The 12,377-nt window shown below is 47.4% G+C and overlaps 1 non-coding gene and 1 pseudogene across 1 annotated transcript; one reads left to right on the plus strand and one right to left on the minus strand.

Annotated features, from left to right (window-relative positions):
- Positions 1-343: 343 nt before the first annotated feature.
- LOC132221623 (SWI/SNF complex subunit SMARCC1-like) lies at positions 344-3,351 on the minus strand (annotated as a pseudogene).
- Positions 2,866-2,993, plus strand: LOC132224393 (U8 small nucleolar RNA). The gene has a single exon (XR_009450670.1). It is a non-coding gene; the product is annotated as a U8 small nucleolar RNA (small nucleolar RNA).
- Positions 3,352-12,377: the final 9,026 nt, after the last annotated feature.

The following is a 12,377-nucleotide window of genomic DNA, read 5'->3' on the forward strand; positions in this document are numbered from 1 at the left end:
GGGGGGGGGGGGGCTTCCCGGTCCTTTGATTCGGGCGCCTCTTTGGGCGGCCAAAGCCTCGGAGGCGTCACCATCAGCGCGTTCTCAGCTCAGATAAGCAGGAATAAGGCCACTAGCTATGCCTTAGGGCCGTCCCTGCTGTCTGTCCCTCTGCCCACCACCAGTTTGGTTCCTATTAACTTTGAATGCTCTCCCTTAAAGCAATGAAGGAAGTAAAAAGAAATGATTAGAAAACGTTATCCACAGAGGCGTAAGACAAAGCAAGACCGCGGGACAACCGAAATGATAGAGCCCGGAATGCCCACACCAGCACAGACACAACTAGCATGCCCAGGGCACACCGTCACCGGGGAGGACTCACACCAGGGGGCCGGGGCTGGAGCGGGGAGGCCAGCGGAATGGGGCGCGGGAGATGGGACGCGTGCTTGGCCTGTGAGAAGGGAAACCCTGAAAGAAACCAGGAAGCTGAGGAATGTGTCTGATGATCCCCTGCGGCGGGCGGGGGTCGTGCGCTCCCAGCAGCCCCCAGGCCAGGGCGCGGGGGGCGGGGGGGGGCGCCCTGGAGCCGGAGGCAGAGGGACTCGGTCTGCAGGCGGCCGGGATACATGCCGTTGGGGGCCGTGAGGGTGACCCGGGGTCCTAGGATGCTTCCTGGCATATGGCGGCATCCCAGCAGGGGCGGGAGGGGGGGGGTGGGGGGTGGGGGAGGGGATGCTGGCTGCAACCGTGGGAATCACGCGGCCTGGCGGGGGCTGCCCCGGCATCCCGGAACCTGGGCCTGGAATCTGACCTGGCTGGGGCGGGTGGGGCGGCGGTATCTGCTGCTGCATCAGAGGGTAGGGCGGGGGCTGCTGGTGAGGCAGCATGCGGGGTGCCCTGCTGCTCCCAGCGGCGCCAGGCCCGGCCCCTCGCGTGCTGGTGGCCCTGTGCAGGGTTCTGCCCGTGCTGCTGCTCCATTTGCCGGCGGGCTCGCAATTCCCGCATTTCAGCTGCTCCCTGCGGAAGTTCTGGCGTCCAGTGAGCAGCTGCTGCCTCTGCTGCTCTAAAGCCTCTTTCTCTCTGTCCAGGATCGTCTCCAGCTCCTCGAAATGCCGGAGTTTGATCTTTAGTTTCTTCACCTGTGTCTCAACCAGCAGCGCGAACAGGGGCTTGATCTTTCTCTTCCACGGCAGCCAGGTGCTCGGCTTTGGTTGCTGCTGAGGGGAGAGCAGCTGCTGCGGCCGTGGCTACGTGTCACCTCATGTTCTACTTTCTTCTTCCCAATTTCGCTTTCTCTTCCTTTACAAGTATCAGTGAGTTCCTTGTTCTCTTCAGACTCCTTTTCCTCTGACTTGACGTCCTCACTAACTTCACGATCCTGTTCCTCCTCGCTGTTCTTCTCATTGTCTCCATCTTGGGCTGTATCACCTTCATCCGCTTCGTTTTCCCCTTTGTTTTCTGCCTTTTCAGGCTGCTGACCATCAGCATCTGTTTCCATTTTTTCCTCTTCAGCTCCTTCACGCTTTCCCGGCTCCTCGGGCCGCAGGTGGGATCCCCTTTCCCAGAGGCTCGAGCTGCTGCTTGTACCTTCTTGACATGAGCGTCAACCAGTTCCAGGGGCACCTCCTCCCGGACGAGAAAACTCCCCCAAAGCCGCTTTAGCTGCAGCAGATGCCACTGGAGCTCCACCTCAGATGCCAGGAAGGCTACCCGCGCATGATGGGTTTCCTGACTGGCTGAAGGGGACCGGCAGGGAGGCATCGGAGTTCTCCAGGTGCGGCTCCTCAATGGGGGGCCGCAGGAAGTGGAGGGTGCACTCGTCCTGAGTCGGCTGCCCACGTGCTCCGACACTTTGTCCCAATCCGTGTACATCTCCAGGCCTCCAGCAGCAGCAGGGCCTCCTGCTCCGTCCACTCCCTTCCAGCGCTGGCACCTTTACTCTTTGCCAAGGTTTTTTTTGTTTTGTTTTTGTTTTTGTTTTTTTTGAGTAAATATCAGTATGGAGACCAAAGTTCTGCAAATCAATTGGTTTTTTCCTTGTTTTCCTCAGGAAAATTTAACATCTGCTGAACAGCAGGGACCTGAGGTGATCGAAGGTGTAGATCAGGGGTCCTCAAAGTTTTTAAACAGGGGGCCAGTTCACTGTCCCTCAGACCGTTGGAGGACCGGACTATAGTTAAAAAAAAACTATGAACAAATTCCTGTGCACACTGCACATATCTTATTTTGAAGTAAAAAAACAAAACGGGAACAAATACAATATTTGTATTTGCATGTGGCCCCGGGGCCATAGTTTGAGGACCCCTAGTGTAGAGGCACCAGCCCAGAGCGGGTATCAGCCAGCACATTGAAGTGAGGCATAGCCCCATCGCCATGGCTGGCTTGGTGATTAACAAGGCCCCCCTGCTCTAGGAAGGCATGAACCCTCATCACAGCACATTGTCAAGTTCCTCTGACAAGCGATGCTGGTCAGATATTCTTGGGGGTTCAGGCGATATTTTATTACTATTTTTTAAATATATTTTTATTGATTTCAGAGAACGAGGGAGAGAAAGAGATAGAAACATCAATGATGAGAGAATCATGAATAGTCTGCCTCCTCTACGCCTCCCACTAGGGATCAAGCCCACAACCCTGGCATGTGCCCTTGACTGGAATCGAACCCAGGACCTTTCAGTCCGCAGGCTAACGCTGTATCCACTGAGCCAAACCAGCCAGGGCTTTTTATTGATTTTAGAGAGATAGGAACACCAATGTGAGCGTGGAACAACAATCGACTGCCTCCTGCACACCCCCTACTGGGAATCGAGTATGTGCCCTGACGGGGAATCGAATCAGCAATCTTTCATTGCATGGTGCACGGGACAACACTCAACCAACTGAGCTACACCAGCCAGGCACCTGTTCTTCCTTTTAGAGGACAGATTAGAACATGATGATTGGAGTTTGCATTATTCATGATTAGTGTCTGCGTAATCAGGATTTACAATACCCTGATTGCTCCTGAGTCTTAAGAAAAGAAAAAATTATAATAAACAAACAAGTAAATAAATAAATGCTATAGAGAAACTAGGAATATTGTAAAAACTCAGACTACTGTTCTTTCTGAGAAATCAACCAAAGAAAAATATCAAAGTCAAATAATCAAGTATGGAAATAAAGTGAGATTTTTACTGGTAAGCTTGGTGGCAGACACACCCAAGCTTTCTATTTATCTCAAAACTTTTCTGAGCATTAGAAATATTTTCTAATTACAGCATCAATTAAGACCAGAAGGCTTTGTCACTTATGAGTGGGTAACATAGGGAAAGTTACCTAGCTTTTCTGTGCCTCCTCGGAAAAAATGGGATAATAGTCTCTACCCCATACCATTGTCAAGTACATTAAATATGTTACTATTTAAAGCTCTTTCCCCCATATTTTTATTTGCTTTTAGAGAGAGGAAGGGAGAGGGAGGGAGAAAGATCCATGTGAGAGTGAAACATTGATTGGCTGCCTCCTGCATGTCCCCTACTGGGATCAAGCCTGCAACTAGGGCATGTGACCTGTCCAGGAATCAAACCAGCAACCTTTTGGTGCACAGGACGACACCCAACCAACTGAGCTACACCAACCAGGGTTATAAAGGTCTTTTAAAAACACAAAGCCAAAGATTGTTTGTTAAGTAAGTTAAATATTTTAAAGTTTCTGGATTAAAAATAATAAAGTTTACAAAGGTATAAGAAGAATCCTGGTAGTATATGCTTGAACAGAGTGTTAGGAACAATGATTATAATGCCCAATTGTTTCCAGTTATCAAAAAAGGACCCACAATCTGATTAAACAAAATAATAGAATTGGAAGAAAGCTGCACAGATCCAATAATATTCAGTGTATTTCTAGAAGACACTACTGTGCGTTGCAGGGCTCAATTTCCATTAGATTAAACCCTTTCTTCACTCCAAGTTTACAACTCAGGATAATTTAAGATGTGCTAGAAATACTTGCTGCATTTACAATGGACATCTGAGCAAGTAACAAATGATTCTGGCTCTCTTTTTTTTTTTTTAGCTATAAATTTCAGTAATTGAACTAAATATACCTCAGGTCACAAATAAAGTGTGGGCTGTAAAAGTAACCACAAAGGGTGATTTCTTTCTTTCTTTCTTTCTTTTTTAATATATTTTATTGATTTCTTACAGAGAGGAAGGGAGAGAGATAGAGAGTCAGAAACATCGGTGAGAGAGAAACATCGATCAGCCGCCTCCTGCACATCCCCCGCTGGGGATGTGCCCGCAACCCAGGTACATGCCCTTGCCCGGAATCGAACTTGGGACCTTTCAGTCCGCAGGCCGATGCTCTATCCACTGAGCCAAACCGGTTTCGGCCACAAAGGGTGACTTCATCATAAATTTCTAACAGGGCAGTCATGGTGGATAGTCATACCTCAGGCCTGTAACTTGCCTAAATGAAAGGTTATCTTTGCATTAAGCAATTCATGTCCATTGTTTTTTGTTTTGTTTAGGCTTCTGAAATGCCTCTTTATCGGACCCCCTCAACCAAACCACTCTCAGGAGGGCACATAATCTTGTTAATGATCCAATCCCTGCCTTGCTTTCTCCCACCTTCATATAATAATCTTAATTCCAAATGTATAAAAGAGCCCTGGCCAAGGAGGGTCAGTTGGTTGGGCGTCATCCTGTGCACCAAAAGGTTTGGGTTTGATTCCCTGTCAGAGCACATGCCCAGGTTGTGGACTCAATCCCGGGTGGGAGACATGCAGGAGGCAGCTGATCAATGATTATACCTCATCATTGATGTTTCTACCTCTCTCTCCCTCTCCCTTCCTCTCTGAAATCAATAAAAACATTTTTAAATAAATTAAAATTAAAATGTTCAGTGGTTGGAGCACCAGCCCTCACATGGAAGCATCTCAGGTTCAATTCCTGGTGAAGGGCATATACCTGGGTTGCAGGTTGATCCCCCATCAGGTGGGGTAAGTGCAGGAGGCAACCACTCGATGTGTCTCTCACATTGATGGTTTCTCTCTCTCTCTCTCTCTCTCTCTCTCTCTCTCTCTCTCTCTCTCCCTAACTTCCACTCTCTCTAAAAATCAATGGAAAAAATATTCTCGGGTGAAGATTAAAAACAATAAAAATGTGTAAAAGAAACGAGCATTTGAGATCTTGCTTCCTGGCATTGTCATCAGTTTGGCTCAAACTCATAAAAATTCTCTGTAAGTTTGGACCTTTTTGCATAGACAAAAGTATATCCTAACAGTGATGATTTAAATGTTTCGAGGGCCTCATTTATGATGTCCATCCATTTGCATATGACATTATACATAATTTAATGTTTCATTTTAATGAAAGACTACTGCTAACACAGCCTGTAAAAATACATTGAAAAATTGTTTGTTGAACTGGATGTGGTCTTTGGCTTGAGCAATTTCCTCCTCCTCTCCATTCACGTCTTTGCCCAGTAAGCATGTGCAGACTTCTCTTCCACGTGGCACTCCCACAGCCCCAGCCATCTGGGTGGGACATCTTGAGGCCTCCAATCTGCATAGATGGCTGCCGCCCACCTCGCTCTCCCCCTCCCTGTCCTCCCTGGCAACTACTGCCTAGACTGCTCCTTCGCTCTTCTGGACAAACTGGGGGTGCTTTGTTTCCCTAAGCGTGAGCTCCCGGGGCGTAAAAACTGGAGCTCACCGTTCTTTTTCTCTTGCTTTTGGCCCAATCAGTCCTTCCTTGGTGAATGACATTTTGCTTCCAACAGACACAAACTTGGCTTTAACAAAAGCAGCGCCCTGTTAGGTGACAGTGGAATGTTTTCTGGGCCATGGGAGGGCCCACTGGGAGCCCGCAGACCTCTGGAGGTCGCTCACCCCACCCTGGCAGGGAAGCGTCCCCTCCCGCCGCCGCCGCCGCCGCCGCCGCCGCCGCAGCGGGTGCCCTGGGCCGGCCGCCAGCCGCTCCCTCTCGGACCTCGCAGCTGGGCCCCTCCACGCCGCGGGGACAAAGGGGCTGTGTCCTGCCGGCCGCCAAGAGGCCTCTACCCGGGCTGGGGGGAGCGCGCCCGCATGTGACCCTGCGAGCGGCCTCCGCCTGTGGCCGGTTGGCTAGTGGCTGCAGTCTCGCCAGCCTCCCGAGACCCCAGCCGTCACCCCTGTGGGAGTCCCCCCGGGGCGATCCCGTGGGTAGAACGTCCCCGGCGGCAACCGCGGGTCCCTCCCAGGATTTTATAGCGGATTTGAGCCAAGTTCAGGCACCGCCGTCTGGGTGGGAGCGTGACATTCCTTTCACCCAGTTCATGGTCCAGGGGCTCCCCCCACCGCTCCGCGTTTTCGGGAGGGCCCACGCAGCTGCTCCCTTCGCGCCCCAGATCGTTTCTGTTTTTGTTTTTATTTAGGCTAACACACTTTGGAGAAGCCGCTTTATCAGGCGCCCTCAAGCAAACCGCCTCAAGGGTAAGAGTGCACATAATCCTGACATCTTCGGGGAAGAAGAGGCGGGCCTAACATTTACATAACTTGCCTACGCGCCAGGACTGTGAAATAAATATTATTTTCCCATTCTGTCTTTCCATTCTTAGAAAACTGAGGTTAGAAGTTTTCCCCTCTGTGCCCTAGGTTCTGGTTAATAACTTCTTTGTTCACCAGATCCTCCAGTTACAAACTTTACTAGACTCTTCCTTTCGCTTTACTCACACCGTTCATTTAATGTCTACTCATAGGGAACTTGTTAAAGAAACTGCCTAATATTTAAAGCTGCATATGTACAGCTAGGGGAAATCTCCATATTGTAGAGGCTCTGTAGGGTATACTAGATTTGCATTGCATATATAAAATGAAACAGTAATGGTACCTAAGGCACAGGGTTGTTGTGACGATTAAAGGAGTGAAAGTACTTAGAACAATACCCAGAATATAGACCATTAGCCATTTACTGATACGTATTGTTAATAAAAAGAACAAGGGGTAAAAGAGCATGCAAATAAATTTTTTAATATTTTTATTGATTTCAGAGAGAGGAAGGGAGAGAGAGATAGAAACATCAACTATGAGAGAGAATCATGGATCAGCTGCTCCTGCACACCCCCTACTGAGGATGGAGCCCGCAATCTGGGCATGTGCCCTGACCGGGAATCGAACCCTGACCTCCTGGTTCATAGGTTGACACTCAACCACTGAGCCATGCCAGCTGGGCTACAATAATTTTTATAAAAGAAAAATAAGGCCGAAATCGGTTTGGCTCAGTGGATAGAGTGTTGGCCTGCGGACTGAAAGGTCCCAGGTTCGATTCCGATCAAGGGCATGTACCTGGGTTGCGGGCATATCCCCAGTGGGAGATGTGCAGGAGGCAGCTGATGGATGTTTCTCTCTCATCGATGTTTCTAACTCTCTATCTCTCTCCCTTCCTCTCTGTAAAAAATCAATAGAATATATTTTTAAAAAAAGAAAAAGAAAAGAAAAATAAGTATATGGGTAAAATATTCCTTAAAAACTTCACCATCCTACATAATAAAAAGCTAATATGCAAATCGACCAAATGGCAGAACGACCGGTTGCTATGATGTGCACTGACCACCAGGGGGCAGACACTCAATGTAGGAGATGCCCCCTGGTGGTCAGTGCACTCCCACAGGGGGAGCACTGCTCAGCCAGAAGCTGGGCTCTGTGGCAGCGCTAAGGATGTCCGACATCCCCCAAGGGCTCCCAGACTGTGAGAGGGCACAGGCCAGGTTGAGGGACCCCCCCTCCCACTCCCACCCCTAGGTCCCGCCAGTGTACGAATTTCCTGCACTGGGCCTCTAGTAAATCAATAACAGTGGTTGCTCCTGGAGAGAGTAACAGAGGGGCCAGAGCAAGGCAACTTATTTTCACTGTATACCTTTCTATACCTTTTTAATTTTTTACCATGCGTGTTTGACATCTATGTGAAAAGGTAAACTAATTTTTATTAATTCTTTAAATAGAAAAATATCCATCAGAAACACATTAAGAAAAAGTAATCAAATTTTTTTAAAAAATATATTTCTTTATTGGTTTCAGAGAGGAAGGGAGAAGGAGAGAGAGATAGAAACATCAATGATGAGAGAGAATCATTGATCAGCTGCCTCCAGCATGCCCCCCACTGGGGACTGAGCCCGCAACCCCGGCATGTGCCCTTGGCCGGAATCGAACCTGGGACCCTTCAGTCTGCAGGCCAACGCTCTATCCCCTGATCCACGCTGGCCAGGGCAAAAGTAATTAAATTTTATGAGATGTAGAAGTCATATTACAATCTTTTCCATTAGTGTTATTTTGTTGAAATGATTACATATTGCAGTCACTGAATGATTTTTTAAACACTTGCTGCACAGTTTCAAATTATTGATGGAGCATAGTGCTTGTACCTCAAAGTGTGGTCCTCAGACCAGCAGCCTCAGTGCTACCTAGGAACTTGTTAGAAATGCAGACTCTCAGGCCCCACACCAGAGCTACTGAATCAGAGTCTACATTTTATTTTATTTTTTTAAATATATTTTATTGATTTATTACAGAGAGGAAGGGAGAGAGATAGAGAGCTAGAAACATCAATGAGAGAGAAACATCGATCAGCTGCCTCCTGCACATCTCCCACTGGGGATGTGCCCGCAACCCAGGCACACGCCCCTGACCGGAATTGAACCCGGGACCCTTCAGTCCGCAGGCCGACGCTCCATCCACTGAGCCAAACCAGTTTCGGGCAGAGTCTACATTTTAATAAAAATCTCAGGTGGTTTGTCTGAAGGCTCTTGTTTGGGGTATGAGAAATGCTGAGCTAAAAGATATAATAATAATTAAAAGACCAAATGTTTTACTCGTCTCTAATCTTTGACCCCCCTGCCTCTCAAAATTACTGTTTAGTGTTAGACCGACATGAGCAGAGCAAGGACGATGAGCCAGGTACAGAGTCACCAGGGTAGAAAGCCCCAGATGCAAGGGGCAAAACTGGGAAAACAAGATCCTGGCCCCCAGGGTAACCTATCCTCCCCTAGTATATCGCTGGCCATGTGATTTGGACCCCTGATCTTTCATATTGCTCATCAGGCAATTTAGACCCTCTGACCTTTTCCTCCCTGGAGATAACATCTAGGCCTCCGTTGTATTTCAGCTCCAGGCCCAGAAAAGCAGTAAAACCAGACGACAAGTGAGGCCCTGGCTACCTCAGGACCAGCTGCATTGACTAATGACCCCCTGTCCTGGCCTTGGCCAATCAATGGAGACTGTGAGGTCCTCACTGAAAGGAGCCAGGCTAGGAGATCTTATGAGAGTTTAAGAAATTTTATTACATTTTTTCACAGCGGGCTGAGACTGGTATGTCAGTGTCAGCCCTGAGGGGGTGGTTAGGTTCTCTAATATAGGGTAGAAATATGCAATATAGGGTGAGGGTGTGGGTGCACAGCAGAGGGGAGGGCATGAGTTGGTCAAGGGAATCAAGGGAGCAGAGTGCAGAGGGCTGTCAGGTAAATGGGGATTCATCTTATCTTGCTTCTGCAAGTACAAGCCATCTACGCCAAGCTATGGGAAAGGCTTATATCAATATATATTTCAGAAAACATGTCCAAGCAGGAGAGATTTAGGATAGTTCATCCTAACCGAGACCACGATACTGAGAGAGCACACCTGGAAAGCTGATGCATATTCTATTAAGACCCTCTCCTGAGATCTCCCCTAAGATTTCCACCTGCCAGAGAGAGATAAATAGCCCTAGCCAGTTTGGCTCAGTGGATAGAGTGTCGGCCTGTGGACTGAAGGGTCCCAGATTCAATTCTGGTCAAGGGCACATACCTGTAGGAGGCGTGCAGGAAGCAGCCAATCAACGATTCTTTCTCATCATTGATGTTTCTCTCTCTCTCTCCCTCTCCCTTCCTCTCTGAAATCAATAAATATATATATATTTTTTTAAAAAAAAGAGAGATAAATACACTCAGGACAAATAACCCAGTGCATGCTCTCCCTCTAAGGAGCATATCTGTACCATTCCCTTCCCCCTCTCCTTTCCACACAGGCACATATCCCCTAACCTCTAAGGCAGTGGTTCTCAACCTTCCTAATGCCACGACCCTTTAATACAGTTCCTCATGTTGTGGTGACCCCCAACCATAAAATTATTTTCATTGCTACTTCATAACTGTAATTTTGCTACTGTTATGAATCATAATATAAATATCTGATATGCAGGATGTATTTTCATTGTTACAAATTGAACATAATTAAAGCATAGTGATTAATCACAAAAACAATATGTACTTATATATGTGTTTTCCGATGGTCTTAGGCGACCCCTGTAAAAGGGTCATTCGACTCCCAAAGGGACCCCATGAGACTTGCAACCAGGGGAGCAATGGGCAGTAGCAGCTCATCTTGGACTAACCCCCTGAACCTGTCTCCAAGGCCCTCTTTCCTCTGACTTCCCAGTGAGCCAAAGCAGCCCAGTCTAGGCTCTCCTGTTGCTTCTTCTACGCCCTTCCTTGTTTTACTGTCCTAGGTGTATTTTTGCTGCCAATACCCTTTGGACCCAATACCCTTTGGCTCAGTGCTATGTAGTCCTTCCCTTTGGGTATCCCTATTCCCCAATCCCTTTTCCTTAAATAAATTCAATTTTTCTTCTTTTTTTTTCTTTTAAAAAATATATATTTTATTGATTTTTTTACAGAGAGGAAGGGAGAGGGATAGAGAGTTAGAAACATCGATCAGCTGCCTCCTGCACACTCCCCCTGGGTATGTGCCCGCAACCAAGGTACATGCCCTTGAGTCCGCAGGCCGACGCTCTATCCACTGAGCCAAACCGGTTAGGGCTCAATTTTTCTTTATTCACCCTCTGAGATGGCTATTTAGCCTCTCCATGCTAAATAATTCTGGAAAACAAATTACTGAGTAAAAGAAGGCAAGCAAAATAATACAACCTGTACGACTCCATTTATATGATCTTCCAAAAGAGCTACACTAATCATGGTGTTAGAAGTCAGGATAGAAGTTACCTTTGGGGAAGAGGAAGGAGATAGACATTGCAGCAGGGTCCAAGGGTTGCTTTTGGAGGACTAGTAATGTTATTTGGTTATTTATGTTTATAATATTCTTAAGGACCATACACCTCTGATTGGTGTGCTTTTTGTGTCTTATATTTCAACAAAAAAGTTTTTTTAATTCTGCTATTATCACCTACCTCAAAACCCTTGACTTCCCTGGTTTGGGGTTGGGGCTGGGGTCAAGGACAAGGTGCTTGATGAAAAGATACTAAGCTGATAAAGTTATCTGCGCTGATTTAATTACTGGTAGATAACTCCCACACACTCATTTTAGAACTCCTGTACATTTTAAGAGGTGCCTACTACTGACTGCTTTCACCCAAAAGATGACATGAGTACAACAGAGCTTCAGGTGCTCCCTGAAGCGGTGGGAGGAGAGCACAGGCGCTGCTCTCTGGCTTAGTGGGTTTGGAGCCTGGATCTACCACTCAGTAGCTATACAGGGGTGGGCAAAAGTCGGCTTACCGTCGTGAGTACATACAAGTTTATCCGTGTATTGTTTATTGTGTTACAACTGTAATCCTACTTTTGCCAGCTCCTATATCATCCTAGGCAAGCTACTTGGCATTTCCGTCTATGGGAGGATGACAATTATAGTCCCACTTTATAGGAATGCTCTATGTATTAAGTGGGATCATATATATGAAGTGCCAGGCACAGTGCCCGGCATGTAATAGACCATTAGTGGACAATTATTTGAGTACAGGTCTTCTCAATCAATAACTCCCAAACACTACTTCACAGGTAATCATTACCTGCAGTTCAGGAAAATCACAGAAGACTTTCCGAAAGCCACTTTCCTGAACTCAATTCAGGTGTCGTGATCGACGTGAGAACCAGAATCTGGAGTATCGGCAACAGGTTTTTCAGAAGCAGCTCTCATTCCATTGCCTTTAGCCAGCAGTAATGCCCGTGTCCGCCCACTTCCCCCACAGCTCTCAGTACCGAGCTGCACCTGTTTCTCACGCCTCCTGCTGCACTTTCCCAGGAGCTGGCTCTAAAGCTTCTAAACTAAAATTTTCAGGTGGAAATACTTGCAAGCAAACTCCATGCTCTTATTTCTAATCCTCAAGAGGCTCAACATTCTCTTTGTCCACTTCTTCCCAGATTCCCTTGGCTGCAGGCAACAGTGTAAAGGTGATGTAAAGGTGCCCTAACCGGTTTGGCTCAGTGGATAGAGCGTCGGCCTGCAGAGTGAAGGGTCCCAGGTTCGATTCCGGTCAAGGGCATGTTCCTTGGTTGCAGGCACATCCCCAGTAGGAGGTGTGCAGGAGGCAGCTGATCGATGTGTCTCTCCCATCAATGTTTCTAACTCTCTATCCCTCTCCCTTCCTCTCTTTAAAAAAAAAAAAAAAAAAAAAAAA

This window comes from Myotis daubentonii, chromosome 1 (assembly GCF_963259705.1).
Source record: "Myotis daubentonii chromosome 1, mMyoDau2.1, whole genome shotgun sequence".
NCBI lineage: Eukaryota > Metazoa > Chordata > Mammalia > Chiroptera > Vespertilionidae > Myotis > Myotis daubentonii.